General features: G+C 51.3%; 1 protein-coding gene across 2 annotated transcripts in view; it reads left to right on the top strand.

Annotated features, from left to right (window-relative positions):
- The first annotated feature begins 4,101 nt into the window (after window positions 1-4,101).
- The window catches only part of RAD54B (RAD54 homolog B), a 1,336,679-nt gene continuing 1,322,313 nt past the window's right edge, over window positions 4,102-18,467 (top strand). The window contains exon 1 of one of the 2 annotated variants that reach the window (XM_069621363.1): window positions 4,102-4,475. The gene's annotated coding sequence lies outside the window, so the exon portion shown is untranslated. The remainder of the gene's footprint in view (window positions 4,476-18,467) is intronic. The other variant, XM_069621365.1, reaches the window with a different exon arrangement.

Here is an 18,467-nt window from a genome sequence, read left to right as displayed (position 1 = left end):
AACATATGGGCAGTCCCATTTTTGGGCTCCTCTTTTCTATACATATGTATTTTTTTTGTATGTTTATTTCATTAGAGTTATATTTATCTATTTTTCTACTTCTGGTTTTCCCTTTGGCCGCTTGTATCTTGCTCGAATCTGTTAACCAGAGAAATTCATGACCAATTTGTGGCCTTCTTTTCTCTCATTTTTTACAGATCTAATTCAATTGTGATTTGTTTTGATGTGGCCGGATCGCTATTTCCTGGACTTTTTTGTCAGGCTTCTGGGCCCCCCCCCCAAAGGGTCTGAGATCATGGTAATTAGATTTTTTCCCCTACTAGCCACTATACACGTCCCAACCCAGTGTTGGGGACCGGGTCCTTCATCGGGATCCTCAGATCACTTGTTTTTATGGTCATTATGTATGAATGATTGTGCGGCCTATATGAACGGCTGCTTTGATGTTAGCATTACTATTTTCTTGTTTCTTTTTCTTTATTTCACTGTTTGGAGAACATACATTTTTAGCGTCTCTTTTTAATCTATAACATTTGTGTAGGTAATTTCAAGACACAGATGAATCTTCATGAATGTTTATACGGGAATGCTACGTCCTGACGAAGATGGACATCATCTGTAATCCAGCTAGATGTGTTTTCCATCGAAACTACCTGGTTTAAGGCGCCATGCTCACGATACTGTTTTACTTATTTGTGGTTTATTTTGCATGTCACCTTAGTAGTTGACGTATAGCATCCCACGTTAGACTTTTTAGAGTATGGGTTTATGAATATCATTTTTGTGAAGACCTTTCAGTTTCTTGTTTATTGTAATGTTTAAACTGCTAGATTCGGAACAAACGACTTTTTTTGCTGCCACTATCAGGATTTAATCCATCTTCGAATTCATTTCGAAACCATCCTGACTATATTCGGTTGACTAGGATTTTTTCCACCCGAGGGATTCCCTTCTCTCGAGTGGATTTTATCCTTCGACATTGACTTGGACTTATTTTGGACGATGGTGATTATTACCCAGCTTGTAATTGGGCAGCAAGTTCCCAGCAGCTCTATTGTGATATTAGCATTTTTCTTCACATTTTGCACTTTATTCATGTTGTATAACTGTATGTCCTATATTTATACTTACTCTTATATGAGCTCTGATCTATTTAATAATCATTTTAATGTTTCTAATTAAATAAAAATAAATACATTTTTCAAAAAAACGTGTCTATGTATTACGTGTAGTGATCTGAGGGGTTGATTGAGGGACCGCCCCGAATACTGGTGGGATTGTGTCGTTTATAGTGGACTTGTTTATATCCGCTGGCTTGATTTCTGTGCCTTGTTTCTGGTTGTTTCCCCTCTTGCCAGCGATGTAGGGGGAACCCATCTATTGTATTGCTATCCTCCCTCCAGACCCACACCAATGTGCCCCATCCCGCCAGACCCACACCAATGTCCCCCTCTGCATCCATTCAGACCCCACCAAGATGCCCCATCCGTCCCTCTAGACTCACACCACTGTGTCCCTATCCCTCCCTCCAGGCCCACGCCACTGTGTCCCCATCGTTCCCTCCAGACCCACACCATTTTATGCCAACCCGCCCTCTTGACCCTCACCACTGTACGCCACCCTCCCTCCAGACCCACACCATGGTGTCCCCATCCCACCCTCCAGACCTACACCGGTGTCCCTACCCCTCCCTCCAGAAACGCACCACTGTGTCCCTATCCCTCCCTCCAGACACACAACACTGTGTCCCTCTGCCTCTCTCCAGACCTGCACCACTGTGTCCCTATGACTCCCTCCAGACATGCACCACTGTGTCCCTATCCCTCCCTCCAGACCGACACCACTGTGTCCCTATCCCTCCCTCCAGACACGCAGCAATGTGTCCCTATCCCTCGCTCCAGACCCACACCAGTATCCCTATGCCTCCCTTCCTCCCCACACCACTGTGCCCCTATCCCTCCTTACACCACTGTGCCCCCATCCCTCCTTACACCACTGTGTCCCCATCCCTCCTTACACCACTGTGTCCCCATCCCTCCTTACACCACTGTGTCCCCATCCCTCCCTCCAGACCCACATCACTGTTTCCCTATTCCTCCCTCCAGACCCACACAACTGTGTCCCCATCTGTCTCTCCAGACCCACACCACTGTGTCCTCAACCCTCCCCTCAGACGCACCCCTAGACCCGCACTACTGCGGCCCAACCGACCCTGTTCCCAGACCTGCACCACTGTGCCCCAAGCCTTCCCAGTACCCAGACCCGCACCACTGTGCCCCAACCCTCCCTCCAGACTCGCACCATTGTACCCCAACCCTCCCTCCAGACCCACACAACTGTGTCCCTATCTCTCCCTCCAGACCCACACCACTGTCTCCAACCCTCCCTCCAGACCCACACCAGTGTCCCCAACCCTCCTTCCAGACCCACACCATGTCCCTATCCCTCCCTCCAGACCCACCAAGGTGCCCCAAACCTGTCCCTAGACCTGCACTACTGCGCCCCAACCCTCCTTGTCCCCAGACACGCACCACTGTGCCTCAAGCCTCCCTGTCCCCAGATCCACACCACTGTGCCCCAACCCTCCCACTCTCCAGACCCACACAACTGCGCCCCAACCCTCCCTGTCCCCAGACCCACACCACTGTGTCCCTACCCCTCCCTCGAGACCAGCATCACTGTGTACCTATCCTTCCCTCCAGACACAAACCAGTGTCCCTATCCCTCACTCGACCCACACCACTGTGCCCCTATGCCTCTCTCCAGACCCACACTACTGTGTCCCTATGACTCTCTCCAGACCCACACCACTGTGTCCCCATGCCTCCCTCCAGACACGCACCACTGTGTCCCTATCCCTCGCTCCAGACCTGCACCACTGTGTCCCTATCTATCCCTCCAGACCCACTGTGCCCCATCCATCCCATCAAGCCCAAACCAATGTGCCCCCACCATCTCCCTCCAGAGCCACAACAATATGCCATCCCAACCCACACCTAGATAACCCATGCCACCGTCCAGTCCCACTATGCCCCATCCCTCCCATCAAACCCACACAAATGTGCCCCCACCCCCTCCCTCCAGAGCCACACCAATTTGCCATCCTACCCTCCCAACCCACACATAGATGACACATGCCACCCTCCAGACCCACTGTGCGCATCCCTCTCCCAGATCCACACCAATGTACCCCAAACCTCCCCCAAGCCCACACCACTATGTTACTATCCCTCCCTCCAGACCCACACCAATGTGCCCCATCCCGCCAGACCCACATCAATGTCCCCCTCTCCATCCATTCAGACCCCAAGATAACCCATCCCTCGCTCTAGACCAATACCACAATGCTACATCCTCCCTCCACATAGCAAGATGCCCCATTCCCTTGCAACAGATGCCCATGTGCCGATCCTGAATCACACGCAGATAGCCCCAGCCAACCCCCTCTAAAACCACCCATCCTAGTATGCCCCATCCCCCAGACCCACGCCAATGTGCCACATCCCCTCCTTTCAGACCCATACCAATAAGACCAATGTCCCCGTCTCTCCCATCAAACCCACACCAATGTGCCCCCACCACCTCCCTCCAGAGCCACACCAAGATGCCCTATCCCACAATCCCAACCCACACCTAGATGTCCCATGGCCACCCTCCAGACCCACTGTGCCCCATCTCTCCCTCAGGAAACACATCCATGTGCCACATTCCTCCCCCAGACCCACACCAATGTGCCTTACCCCTCCCATCAAACCCACACCAATGTGCCCCACCCCATATCAAACCACACCAATGTGCCCCCAGACCAACACCAATGTGTCCCTATGCATTGCAGAACCCACCAAGATGCCATCACCCCTCCATCCAGTCCGACGCTGCAGGATCTCGTAGAAACGTTCCAGGTATTCAAAATAAAATGCCCACTACAAGCCAAAGGCATTCAGTGTACTTGCACCGGCAGCCGCAGCCTTCCCGCTTCCCGAATTCCGCATCATCCCGAGCAAGAAAGTGCCCCGGAACCGCTTCATTGCTCCGACGGAAATCACAGGGATGACATCACAGACCACGTGATGAAGAGTGGGCGGGCCGTTGCTATGGTCCTTTTCTGGCTGGGAACTAGTTGCTACCCTGTGAATACTGTTTTAGGGACGTTTCTTCGGTTTATACAGAATTGAAATTAAAAGTATATTTCCACTGGCGAGCCTTTTATTATCATATCTATATCATCGACTGGAGTTGCAACGAGTGTCCTCCTCGCTATGAGCCTCCAGTATGGACGGTGACAAATCTAGCCCTTGTAAGATGGCTGGGCTGAGCGATATTTACTCCTTGGTCGGTGTGCAGTGTTGCTCTACATGCGCGTGCGTACCACAGCTGTAGGATAACGCGGGAGACTTGAGAGAAAGTTGCAGATAGCTGTGGTGTTACGATCAGGAGAGAAGGAGTACTCTTCCCAAACCAGTGCTGGCTCACAGGTAGGATGATGCCGTTAACGCAAGAGTATCATGCAGATTCGTTCTCTGGGCACTCTCCCGAGGAGAATATCTGCCAAGTCATCTAAAAATGATTTAGTGCAATTTTTAAAACCGAGTGGCTGCAATACTGCTGACATTTAGCCATTCCCCTCACCTCCTGTTTAATTTTTTTGCGCAGTTTGGAATATATCTTGCTCCAGTTGGTAGCCTTTAAAACAAACCATATTAGAAGCTTACCAAATATGCAGCGTAGTGCGCCCAAATAGGGCACCGAAATACCAGATTGGTACGCGGATCTGTGCCTATCTTCATCTCCCTTTTCAAACACACCTGCTTTATTTCACGGTATTTTTCCCTACACACTTAAAAACCCAGTGGTTTATGTGCTGATTTTGGCCGAAACATCACTTTGTTATATAGGCAAACCTCTTCTAATGAAAACAGTGGCAAGTTTGTCTCCATATCAGCTGGTCTTTGTTGTGGTCGAGTGATAAATAAGTGCACAATAAGTCTTTCGATTGTTCTTTCTTATTACGGTAGGGGTAGGATCCGAATATGGCATGTGTCATATGCCAGTGACACTTGCTTACTGCATGTCCCCACTACAAGTGACACGTGTCACTGGCAGGTGTCACATGCATCATTGCCATGCCCCAAAAAAAGTTTCAGGTTTCACGGTAAATCTGTCTCTTCGTTTTTCAAATTATAATCCTCCTTTTTTAAAAATAAAAATACGAAGCACCAATTGTAATCCTTTTTTAAAAATAAAATTGAGAGGCTCCACGGATGATTCAACCTCAAGACCGCATGCTTTCGGGTATAGCTCCATTAACCACTACGTCTGAGGACACGAAACGTTCAAATTCTACCTCTAAATTGAACTGTCACATGGTTCAAAGATGCTCCCTTTTTTATTTTAGGTTGCATCTTAAAACACACTGCATGTGCGATTCTGAAAGTTTGTAGGATGGAAACAATTTACTGAAAGTATTTGCATCTTGTGCTTTTCTTGCATAATACTAAATTTAAAAAAAACAGTTCAGTCCAAAACCTATTACTGTGGAATGCTTTAAATATATTGGGTACATGTTTTCCAAAACAGTATGCACGCAATATTAAAGTGTGTGTATTTGTACATGAATTCATGTGTTTCACACTTGACTGTACGAACTGTGATAAATACAGTACAACCATAACCTGCTGATAATATGTATAACTTATATATCAGAGTATATGCACGATCATGAAAACATAATTTACAAATGTTGCTAAATCTTCCGATTTAGGGCCCAATTCATAGAATCCAGTGCAGAAGCATCGCTAGTGCCGGCAGCCGAGAAGGAGCGTGTGCCACACGTGCACCAGCTGTGGCGCAAACCAGCAATTGTGCTTCACGCGTATTCATGGATTTTCCGAGGCATCAGTAGCCGTGGCGCAATGAACATGAAGCAGCGCCAGTAACGCCCCCAACACACACCCATGCGCAGGAAAAAGCCAGTGAAATGCCCAATACGGCGCAAGGCCCCGCGCCATCAGTGACCCAGCACACATCCCCCCCATCGTAATTGCATGAAAAATCGGAGCGTAACCTGCTCGCATCAGCCAAATTGCGTGAAAAGGCCTGTGCGTATCCCGTCCGCACCCCAGCAAACTCGCGTACCCCGCTCGCACCAGCCAAATTCTTGTGGGAAAGCCCGTGTGCACCCCATCCGCACCCCAGTGAATTCACATACCCTGCTCGCACCAGCCAAATCGCATGGGAAGGGCCGTGTGTACCCCAGAAAATTCATGTACCGCACTCACACCAGTGAAATCGCATGGGAAGGTCAGCGCGTACCCCGTCCACGCCCTAGCAAAATTGCGTACGCCGCTCGCACCAACCAAATCATGTGGGAAGGCTCGCCTGCGCCCTGTGATGCCCTCACAAATCCCCTGGAACCAGAGTCCTCCTCACGGGACAGCCAGACCCCAGCAGAGGACCATACCCCGCAGGCAGCCCACACCACATGGGATCTCCACCATAACCTGTAAACATACCCTGCAGGCAGCCCACACCACATGGCCACCCCATCACCTGTGACCACACCCCGCAGGCAGCCCACACCACATGGGACCCCCACCATCATCCGTGACCATACCCTGCAGGCAGCCCACACCACATGGGACCCCCAACATCACCCGTGAACATACCACGCAGGCAGCCCACACCACATGGGACCCCCACCATCACCTGTGAACATGCCCTGCCTCATGTCCCCACCCCCAACCAGTGACGGCAACCTGCAGGCAGGCCCCGCCTCATGTCCCCACCCCTCACCAGAGACAGCAACCTGCAGGCAGGCCCCGTCGCATGTCCGCACCTGTGACGGCAACCTGCAGGCAGGCCCCGCCACAGGTCCTCAGACAAAGTGAAAATTGTGTTTTTTCCCCACCAAATATCACACTTTGTCGGGGATTGTGGCTAATAAAACTTGGGGCAATTTGCGCAAGGCAGACACAACATATACATTAGGTTTTGTATATTGAGGACTCTTTATTATATTAGTCTGGTCAAGTAGAGTTCTTCTTTTATGTAATGGGATGTTCCTTAATTTTTAAATTATTTTTTCAGTTATATATATATATTTTTTTTTAAACTTCTTTTTATTATAAGCGTGGCAGCAAAACAACAGGCGAACAGCGTCAGGCAGAAACATTGTTAAAGAACAGTGCACATAGCGTAGGTATACAGAAGTTACTACACATATTGAACAATCGAAGAGCAAAATGCAGTAAAATCGTGAAAAAGGGGTATCAGGGAACTATGACTGGGTTAAGGACCCAGGCTGGCTGGGGGAAGTCGGGAAGGAGGGGGTGACCTGAGTCTCGACTAGGTCAGACATATAGGAGCGGAACCTGAGCCAAATATTTCTAGGTCTGGAATGTATGGGTTGTAGGTGGGACCAGGTTTCTTCCGTGTCAGAGGCCCACGTTACCGCTCTCAACCATTGGGCATGTGTGGGAGGGAAGGGGCGAAGCCAACAGAGCAGGATAGAGCGCACCGCGAGGACTAGGCAAAGTCCAGCTAATTTCTTGGAATCTCGGGGGAGGCCTGGGAGATCGTGAAAGAGACATACCAGCGGGGAGAGAGCAATGGGGTGGACAATCACAGCGGACACTGTCGAGCAGACAGCCTCCCAGAACTGAGCGAGGCGGGGGCAGGACCAAATCATGTGGATATAGTCGGCTTCATCCCGACCGCATCTGGGGCAGTTGGCAGGATAGTCGGCAGACATACGATGCAGTCTGATCGGGGTATAGTGGAATCTGTGAAGAACTTTGAATTGGATAAGTTTGAACCGAGAATTGAGGGAGACCCGCTGCGTGCGGTCGCATAGGTGGGTCCAGCGGTCATCGGACATCTCCACACCGAGGTCTGCCTCCCAGGCGCGTTTCAGTTTAGCCAAGTCTGGGATCGATCTGGACTGCAGCATGGTATATAGCCTAGAAATCTTGCCCCTCATAGGGGTGGGGGAGGTGAGCTCCTCAATTGCGGGGTCGTCAGGCGGTAATGCAGGGAATGTTTGGTAATGTCGTTTAAGGGTCTTTCGAAGGGATGCGTATTGTAGCCATAGGCTCCGGTCTCTTCTCAGAGATAAGGGGAGGTCAGGCCACTCGACGAATATACCCTGGTCAAACACGTCGCGTAGCAGCTCGAAGCCCGAGTCTGCCCATCGGCGCACCGCTACCAATGGGACCCGCGGGACCCCAGGGAGAAAATTCCAAAGTGGGAGATTGCCATGGAAGGCATAGGCAGTCCCCATCAGATTCCACATTTTTGCTAGTGCAACGGCTGTGCAGGCGACCGGGTTCTGCGAGTTCCGAGCCAAGGGGGCGGGTTGCAACACCTGCGAGCCTCTCAAGTCGGACGTGCGGAGCAGGATCCGTGGTATCAAACCAATAGGAGGAATATTGGATTTGTGACGCCAGCCAGTATTTAAGAAAGTTAGGGGCACCAAAGCCCCCGTAAGACATGGGAGTGGAGAGGGTTCCGATTTTAAGGCGGACCGCGCCCGAGTGCCAGAGAAAAGAGTTCACGGTGCGGTCCAAGTCGCGGAAAAAGCCCCCCCCCGGCCATAAGGGAACATTAGCGAACCTATAGAGCAGCTGGGGCAATACCACCATCTTCAGCAGGCCAATTCTGCCGGCCAGAGATATTGGGAGCCTGTCCCAGACCTGGATCTTGGCCGTCAAGTGTGTGAGATACTTCTGGTAGTTTTCGTGGAATGTCCGCTCGTATTGGCGAGCCACCACCGTCCCAAGGTAAGTAAATGTGTCTTGGGCCCATGTGAAACCGAAGGTGTCGGGAGGGGGAGAGGTACATTCCGTGAGTGGGAAGAGAGTGGATTTCGAGCAGTTCACTTTAAGGCCGGAGATCTGGCCAAAACGGCTAATGTCTGCCAGTATAGGGGGTAAGTTGGCCGAAGGAGAGCGCACAAACAGCAACGCGTCATCCGCATAGAGGGACACTATGTCCGTATGTCCCGCGGAGCGGAGACCCCTGTGAGCATGGAGTTGGCGGAGCATGTCAGCGAAAGGCTCGATTGCTATCGCAAAGACCAGAGGAGAGAAGGGGCATCCCTGTCTCGTCCCCCTAGCGATCTTGAAAAGGGGAGAATAGCGGTCACCAGTGCTGACCCTGGCAACCGGCTCAGAGTAAAGCAGTCTGACCCAGGAAATAAAAGAGGGGCCGAATTTACAGCCCTCGAGGACCCGCCATAGATACCTCCATGAGACCGAGTCAAATGCCTTTTGCATGTCAAGGGCAACAGCCACAGCGTGTGTCTCGGGACTGATTCTATCGATAATGTTGAATAGCCGCCTCAGGTTCAGAGAAGTGGAGCGACCTGGGATAAAACCGGCCTGGTCTGGATGGATAATAGATGGTAGGAGGGGAGCCAGCCGGAGAGCCAGAGCCTTGGCAAATATTTTGACATCGCAGTTTATGAGAGGCAGTGGGCGATACGAACCGCACTGCGAAGGGGGTTTACCGGACTTAAGTAGCACTGCAATCGTGGCTTCACGGAGAGAAGGAGGGAGCACCCCAGCCTCAACGGACTCCTCCCAGAGAGCCAGCAAGTGAGGGAGCAGTTGTGACTTGAAGCGTTTATAGAACTCGACTGGGATACCGTCCGAGCCAGGTGTGCGGCCCGAGGATAGGGAGTCAATTGCGACCGAGAGCTCCTCCCGTGTGAGTGGGGAGTCAAGGGAACCCGCGGCCTCCGGGGACAGAGTAGATAGAGGGAGGGCATCGAGAAAGGAGTCAATCTCCGCCAACGAGACCTCATCAGCGTTGGAATACAGAGATTCGTAAAAGGAGAAGAATTCCCTATTGACCTCCTGTGAAGAGACCGCCATGGAGCCATCAGATCTCTCAACCCCGAGAATGTGCGGGGGCCCCGTCTCGTGTCGGATCAACCTAGCTAGAAAGCGGCCGGGGCGCTCCCCCTCTCCATACCTCCTCGCCACGCCAGGGTTATCGAGGAACCTCTGCTCGCGGTCCGCAAGAGAACGGAAATTGTCCAGTTCCTCCCCGATGTCAGCGAGGTTACCAGAGGTAGAGTGTAGTGAGCATGTAGCTTCCAGAGATGAAAGTCTAGATTCGCTGGTGGCGAGGTCCCTGCGGATCGACTTAAGAACCCAGTTCTCCTTAGACAGCGCAATCCCTCTAGTGTAAGCCTTGAATGACTCCCATAAGGTGGCGTGGGACGTTACCGAGCCCGTATTGGTCTCGAAGAACTCTTTAATCGACAGCTCAAGTTCAGAGCAAAACTCTGGGTCCAGTAGGGAAAGGGGTTTCAATTTCCAGTGTCGGGTGCGGGCGGGATCGGGGCCCCAATCTACTGTAATGGTGACGGGAGAGTGGTCAGAAAGGGTTCTCGGAAGGATCATTAGCTGAGTTACACTTTTGACCAGTATGTTAGAGATCACCCACCTATCAATACGAGAATAGGAGTCGTGAACCGAGGAGTAAAAGGAGTAGATGCGGGAGTCCGGGTAGAAGAACCTCCACGCGTCCACCATGGCCAGACGGGGAAGGGAGGACAGCGCCGCATAAGCCGCCCTGGAGAGGTGACGGGGCCTGGAGCCCGATCTATCTAGAGCTACATCGAAGATCGTGTTGAAGTCCCCACCCCAGAGGATTGGGACAAGGGGGAAACCATCGAGAAGGGAGGTGGCCTGCACATAAAATTCCGGGTCATCAAGGTTAGGGCCATAGATGTTCAGGAGAATCACTTCCTTGTGGTGCAGCATGGCATGGAGAAGTGCATATCTACCCTGGGGGTCAATTGTCGAGGAGATGAGGGAAAATTGAAGGCTCCTATGAATAAGGGTCATGACTCCTCGGCTCTGGGAAGAATAATCGGTGAAAAACCTGTGAGGACCCCAGGACTTGGCGAAGCGCATGCAGTGTACAGAACGAGCATGAGTCTCTTGAAGGAAGAGAATCTTGGATCGATGGCGCTCGGGCTGCAGCTGGAGCTGTCTCATCTTCCTATAGTTCCCCAGACCCCGCACATTCCAGCTCATAAAGGTCAGGGCACTCTCAATCACAGTATGGCGGTATTAAGAATAAGGCAGAATGTCCGTGACCGAGGGGTCAAATTAACAGTTCCACGAGAACAGATCCAAAATGCCTCAGCACAGTTCGCCTTCGCTGCCATCGCCACTTTTTCAATAACAAAAACCCCAACATCCCCAACATAGCCCACCCCCACCCACATCCCCCTCCCAATCAGAGGGATGACCAGCCCATCCCCTTGTAAACAAAACCAAAGCAGAGGCATCATCGCCTGGGGGTCTGAAGGCCCGACTGGCCGTAACGCTCCGGGTTGCAGCAGAGCAAATAGTACATGAGAAGCCCGTGATGGAGGAGAAATGCAGATTGGACAAAGTACTTGCCAAAGGCACTACGGGCGAGCACTGAGGTTTGAACTGAGCAAGCAGGTTGCAGGATAAAGGATTGACATGGCCCCAGTTCAGGGAGGGCGGGAGGACCTATGCGCCTCCCGTCGGGGACCAAGGATCACCGCTGTGCCGAGATCAGGGGAAAGGGATCAGCCAGGAAAGTGTTCATCAATGAATTTGGAGGCCTCCTCTGGAATCGTGAAGAACACCTGATTGGAGTGCTCTATGCGGATAAAGCATAGCATATTTGATGGAGTGGTCTCGCAGCCTGCGTTTCACTGCCTGGAAGGTCTTGCGTTCCCGCTGGACCACCGCTGAGAAGTCGGGGTAAAGATGGATCCTAGCACCGCCCAAGAGTAGCTCACCCTTGAGTCTCGCAGCCCTGAGGAGGGCGTCACGGTCGCGGTAGTTTAATACGCGGGCTATGATGGGTCGAGGAGGGGCACCAGGCCTAGGTTTCGCCACCAGGGCACGATGTGCCCGTTCAATTGCGAAGTGTGGAGAGAGCTCGGGCTCGTCCAGGAGCGACAGAAGTGTGCGTTGAACAAAGTCCTCCATTGGCTCATGAATTTCATCTTCGGGGACCCCGATGATGCGGAGGTTATTGCGCCTCGAGCGAGATTCCAAATCTTCATTTTTCTTTTCCACCTCAGTGACTCGGTTGGAGAGAGCGACGACCTCGGTGCGAAGAGCCCCCAGCGCATCCTCAGCAGAGCTGACCCGCGTCTCGACCTCCAATACACGGCTGTCCGTCCTCTCAATGTGGGCCTTAATAGAGGATATGGTACCGTTCATGTCGTCAAGTTTGGAGTGGAGAGCGTGAAAACCCTCACGTATAAAATCCATCATGTTCCGGGAATCTGGGGTTGTGTCGAGGGGGGCATCGGAGGCCGGCTAGGTGGGCTCCTCAGATGGCTTCCCCGCAGCCCTCGCAAACATATTGATGGAGCTCTGCTTCCTCGCACCTCTCTTGGTCATCCTGGCTTTTACGTGTATCAGGGAGAGAGAAGAGGGAGAGATGAGAGCTAGATATTAGTGTCAAAGAGCGTCCTCCGGGATACCAGGGCCAATGCATGTACCGGGGCAATGTAGGCAAGGAACAACCAGTGGGCTCACCCCGAGTCCGGGGGGTAAGGAGTAGAAGTTGTGACCCCTCTAGGGCTGGAGGGTAGATGTCGCCAAGGTTGGTGTAGTGGGCCCAAGCGCGCCCAGGCGACGCGGCACACAGTGGCAGGCGCGTAGTTCAGGGAATCCTGTGGAGGCAGTAACGCGGTGTGATCCCCAGGGCGCAGGCAGTCCGGGAGGAGATGGAGCGCGGCCCCGCGGGTCCCAGTGGCTAGGTCCGATTTCCAGCAGGGGTCAGCGGCGTCGAAAGGAAGGCAGGGGGGTGGAGGGGGTCAGCGCCGTCCCAGGCCCAGCAGTGGCGCCAGTCCCAGCACAGGGGAGACACCCGCAGGGTATAGTAGGTGCGAGCGGTCGAGCCGGGATCACAGCGGCCAGGCACAGTCCCCCCCCCCCGCGCTCCCCCTACCTCCAAGCTGCTACGGAGTCGAAGTGGCCCCTCAGGGCACGGACCAAGGGCCCGGGGCCGGTTGGCGCCAGCAAGCCACACCAGGAAGGAGAAGAGTCGGCGGTCCGAGGAGGTCCCGGCTGAGCGGCTCACAGGGATGAGGAGAGGCCCGGCCGGCCACAGTAATCCGGCGCGCCCCGCCGGGCGGGCGCCCCTCCCCCAAAGCGGCCCGCAGCGCCGCGGCCTCAGGTCAGAGGAGGGCCGACGCCGCCGGAGCCGCGGGGCGGGGAGGGCGGAAGGCTGCAGCCGCAGGAGAGAAAGAGAGGCGCAGCCCCGTCCTCGGGGCTCGCAGCGGCCCCAGGCTGCGCCCAGCCGCGGTAGTGGCGCTCCCGAAGGATCGGGTAAAGAAAGCAGGTCCGCAGGTGGCGTCGGGCAGAGCAAAACAGGATCGAGCGCTCTGCTGGTCCGGAGCACAGCGTTTAGGCGGCCATCTTGATTGCCGCGCAACAGCGCCCCGCTTTCAGTTATATTTTAGAATTAGAACGCACAGGCTTATGTGTCAATCCTAAATTAGAGGATTTAGGTATTGTTGTGATATACATTCGAATTTCCATTATGATTCATTCGAGATAAGTAGCGAATACACTATTCCAATATGGCCGCCATTTTTGGTTGGCCTAACAAAGGTATTAGCACCATGGGGTTTCCATGGTAACCTTTAAACAGCAACAGACATTCAGTGAAACGCGCGTTCCGGCGGTTAAACCGTGTATTAAGACGAGTCTCTACACAACATCAGGTAGGCTCGTGCCTCCAGCAGTATGGATGATAAGCAGAGTAGACCTAGAGTACTACCTAATGGATACATATATTTACAGGTTGTTGTTTTGAAAATTGTTCGTGCCAGAGGAAATACTGCGATCTCTGCTAGTGAACGCGCAGCCATTTTTGAAGGTTTCATTTGTTGACAGGGAGACCAGGTCAGTGTAAATATAAGTTCCTTAGCATTATGTGACCCTGGGTAATGACTAAATGACATTTCTGTCTTTTTTCCTATTGTATGGTTATTCGCTTTATATTTCAACATTCCTCTTTTCCGTACGTATGTTTAATATTTTTTACTGGTTTGTGCACTGATGGGTATGAAATGGTGGCACTATTACTCTATGTTATTGGTGATACGTATTTACTTATTTATATGTGGGATTAATGCTCCGGGAATGTGGTATTCATTGACTGCTATTTTTGGCACCTTTGTGCATACTTGACAACTTTGACCATGGACTTGATATTGCTTGTTTTATTATTTTTTGGTATTTCCGTGACTTTCATTTGTGTAACTTATGACTATATACAGGCCCTGATGAAGGATTTAGTCCGAAATGCATTGGCCTATCCCAGAAAGCATTTGCATTAAGAGGAAATAGTAATTGGCAACATCTACTGTTTGTTCGAATAAATAGAGTATATATATATAATACAAGCATTCTGCATCAGATTGTGTGTACCAGTGAGATTGATTTTTTTGACTCACTTGAAATAAGCCACTCTTAAGTGGACATAGGAGTGCAACCCGCACCGCTGGCCTCACGGCCAAGGTCTTTGAACATAGTCCTCTGTGGATTCCCACGGGTGTCCTCTTTTCAGAAATGCATTGGGTTCCCCGTTTTCCTTGCTGGCTTCAACACCCTAGGCCCAAATCTGTAGGTTGCCCACATGAACAAAATGTGCTGTGCCGAAAGGCTTGGGGTTACCAGGGAACCCCATGCATTTCTGAAAAGATGATACCCGTGGGAATACACAGAGGTCTGACTTGGGCCAGAATTTATTACCCAGAATCCCCTGACAAATTGAACATTGTGTTTTTTCCCCACCAAATATCACACTTTGTCGGGGATTGTGGGTAATAAATTCTGGCCCGCATCGCGCAAGTCAGACCTCTGTGCATTCCCAGGGGTGTCCTCTTTTCAGAAATGCATGGGGTTCCCTGTTTTCCTTGGTGGCTTGGATACCCTAGGCCCAAATCTGTAGGATGTGTGCATGAGCAGAATTTCTGAAATGATGCTGTGCCGAAAGACATGGGGTTACCCGTGTTTTAGGCTTTCCCCTTGGTGCCCAGGTGAGGGACCCACACATGTGAGGTACCGTTTTCATCGGGACACCTGTGGGAACGCAGGACGGTAGGCCATGTGTTGGTGGCGGCGTGTTTCGGTGGGTGAACTGAGTGAAATGTGCAGAAAATGTTTTTTTTGGGCCACATTTCGCACTTTGCCGGGGTTTCTGGGTAATAAATTCTGGGGCGATTTGCGCAAGTCAGACCTCTGCGGATTCCCACGCATGTCCTCTTTTTGGAAATGCATGGGGTTCCCTGTTTTCCTTGGTGGCTTGGACACCCGAGGCCCATATCTGTATGGTGTGCCTGACTGGAAAAATCGTGAAATTCAGCTGTCTGAAAAGACTTGGGGTTGGGGCTGTTTTCGGCTTTCCCCTTGGCACCCAGGTAGCTGCACCCACAAATGTGTGGTACCGTTTTCATCGGGACACCTGTGGGAACGCGGGAAGGTATAGAATTAGGAGGTAGGGTGGGCACTGCCGAATTTCAAAGTTTCGCTAGTTCATTCACAATTATTTATGGGGGCTCACCCTTTAGCCTAGGCACCAGGTTTAAGCAATATCCACAAAGTAGGGATGGACAATTTCCATCCCTGGATGAGCTCACTCTCACTTCCCTTGTTGGGTTCCAGTTAACCCTTGTATTTTAGCATTGTTTGAACCCCACTGCAGATCATAACCATAACCTGGTATGTGTAATTTTCTTAACAAATCTTTTTACGGATTTCACTTCATGGTGAATAATTGGGAATGGATTACAATGATGGATATGTCACTGATTTACAAATAGAAGTGATAATAGCCCTGATGATGGACGGAGGTCCGAAATGCATTGGTAATAATATTGTGACACTGACTGGTCAGGAATAAATAAGAATACTTGAAAAAACTGTATAAAGAATTGTGGATTGATAATTTGGAACATAACCACTGAACGAAGTGTCTCAAATCGTTTTGAGAGTTAACTGGAACCCAACAAGGGAAGTGAGAGCGAGCTCATCCAGGGATGGAACGCAGGAAGGTATGACATTTGTTGTTTGTGTGGTTTTCGTAACGTTTTGACCCATTTGCTGGTGCCCTTTGTCACACAACCCTTTCATTTCCCAAATGTACCCTACATTTAGTCGCTGCTTTAGGCACCATACACTTTTTTAACCTGCACAAGTCACCTAAACTTGAAAAGGTCTGCTTGTGCTCTTTCAAAAAATGCATGCTTGCCATTCCTCACCACATTGGTTTTCCTGATTTACACATGCTAAGTACGTCTTTCAGGCCGTAAGCATAAAACTCCTGTGTACCATGGAGTGTTTGGCTTGTGGTATTGCTTGTTTTGTGAAACAGTACCAAAAATGTGTGCTTTCCTAACTGCAAGAGTCGGGGGAATTTATCGGAGCATTCTTTTTCTCAAAATTCATAGAAGCCATTGCCGTACCAAGCCAACCATGTCACCACATACCTTTTTTTAGTCATTTTTATTTTTTTTTGTTTTTTTTTTGTTTTTTTTTTTTTGTTTTCCTGCATTTTCCCCTACCTAGTTGTTGCCCGACCTGCGCAGATCGTCCCTTCCTAAAGGCCAAGGGACCTTTCAGAAATGTATGCCTTTCTGTCCTCCAATTCGGCTTTCCTACCCTTTTCTTCCATTCCGTCTACGCATGTGCAATTGGCAAAAATGGCCAAAGTCGCCTACCTCTCACAAAACGGTTGATAACCACATCAAAATAATTTGTTTTCGTTTCCACTCAACCTGTTCTTGAAAGCCAGGATATTGGGGAATTCAGCACAGAAAACCATTTGTTCCTAGCTCTTAAAAGGAAAAAAACAAAGGCTTCTTTGTACATCATTTTATTGGCATTTTTTGAAAAAAATCAAAATATTCGCCCTTTTTGGTTATTTTCTCTCACCCCCCTACAGCAGCCTAGGACTCCTGGGTGGCGTTACGACCGCCTACATGTGGGGAAAAAAGGGGCCAAATTTGGCCGAGATATTTTGTGTAACAAAAAAGTTACAAAGCATTGAATGGTGAGATACCAACATCACCAAAAAAGGCCTTGGCACTGGGGCGAAAAAACCCATGGCACTTAAAGGGTTAAGGTTTGTAGCTGGAATCTGATTGTTGAAATGCAATTATCTATCACTATGAAATAAGAAATGTCTCAAATATATTAAAAGAATTGTGATATTCATTGCTTAAGTATTGGAATTGTCTGAAAAGTGTACTGTAAATGCAGTTGATCAAAAGGAAAATTAGATATTTACAGGGTAATTCATAGAATTCAGCGCACAAGTGGCGCACGCGGCTGGCGCACAGTGTGCGCGTGAGACTTTCTGCGCTAAAATCCATTTCCGCGCACAGCGTATTTATGGATTTTAACATCCAAAACCAGCCGTGGTGCAGAGTGGCACATCGACCCTGCGGCAGCGCCAGTTACGCCCCAGCCCCTCCCTGTGTGCCATGTACAGCGCACAAATCCCATACATGGCGCACAGGCCCACCTCAGTGCCCTCCGCATGGAGTTCTCCGCCCTGACCATTGTGAGCTGTGCCTCTTCCGCCCACTGCCGCTCCGCATCTATGGCGTGGCCCAACCGCTGCCACACGGAAGACACTTGCAATCCTGGGTCCTCCTGCCCTCTGGCCGATGCCTGCCCCTCCGATGTTGAAGGCCCCGAGCCATCATTGCTCTTATGTTGCTGCTGCTGCTGTGCCTGTACCTGCGCCCTGGCTCTTGCTGCCTGCACGCCCTCCTCCGGCTGGGGTGCAATTGTCGTGGTGGCCACCCCTGCTGGAAGTCCGACTCCCGACTGTGGCAGGGATGTGTCCTCCACCAGCCTGGCCGCTGGGTCAGAGGCAGCTCCACACGGTATCCATGGGTGGGAAGATGGCATGGAGGACGACTGGTACGTAGGGGGTTCAGGTGAGGAGGGGGTCGCAAGAAGGTCCAGCACAGGGAGGAATCCAGCACTGTTGACCCGTCCCAGTAGGTCAACTCGGTCAAAGAGGCATTCGAGATGACATGCAGTGTCTTCACGAAAACACCGCAGGTCAACTCGCATGCCCCGCTGACGCAACGCTATCCCAGACAGGACAGGCTCAACACGGTCCCAGATAGTCACGTCCGCAAGGAGAGGAAGGCCAGTTGTTGTGCGCCCATCCCCTCCCTGAAAACGGGTCTGGACGTAGGCATCCCTGCTGGTGCCGGATGATGCAGTCACAGGATCAGGGACAGGATTACACACAGGCACCTCCGCGGCGGCCTGTGCTACCTCCTGTCCCTGCCCCTGCACTGCACCACTGGCACCAGTGGAATCCCCATCTCCAGACCCCGTGTGTGTCCCTTCCACGGCCTCCTCCTCCTCCAAACCCCCCACCAACCTGGATGACTCCATGCCATCTTCCTCCGTCAGACCCTGTGGGGTCTCAGC

Source organism: Ambystoma mexicanum, chromosome 5q (genome assembly GCF_040938575.1).
Source record: "Ambystoma mexicanum isolate Mex_15411 chromosome 5q, UKY_AmexF1_1, whole genome shotgun sequence".
Lineage (NCBI taxonomy): Eukaryota > Metazoa > Chordata > Amphibia > Caudata > Ambystomatidae > Ambystoma > Ambystoma mexicanum.
The sequence above is the reverse complement of the archived record's forward strand: the minus strand, read 5'-3'. Positions and strand labels throughout refer to the sequence as shown.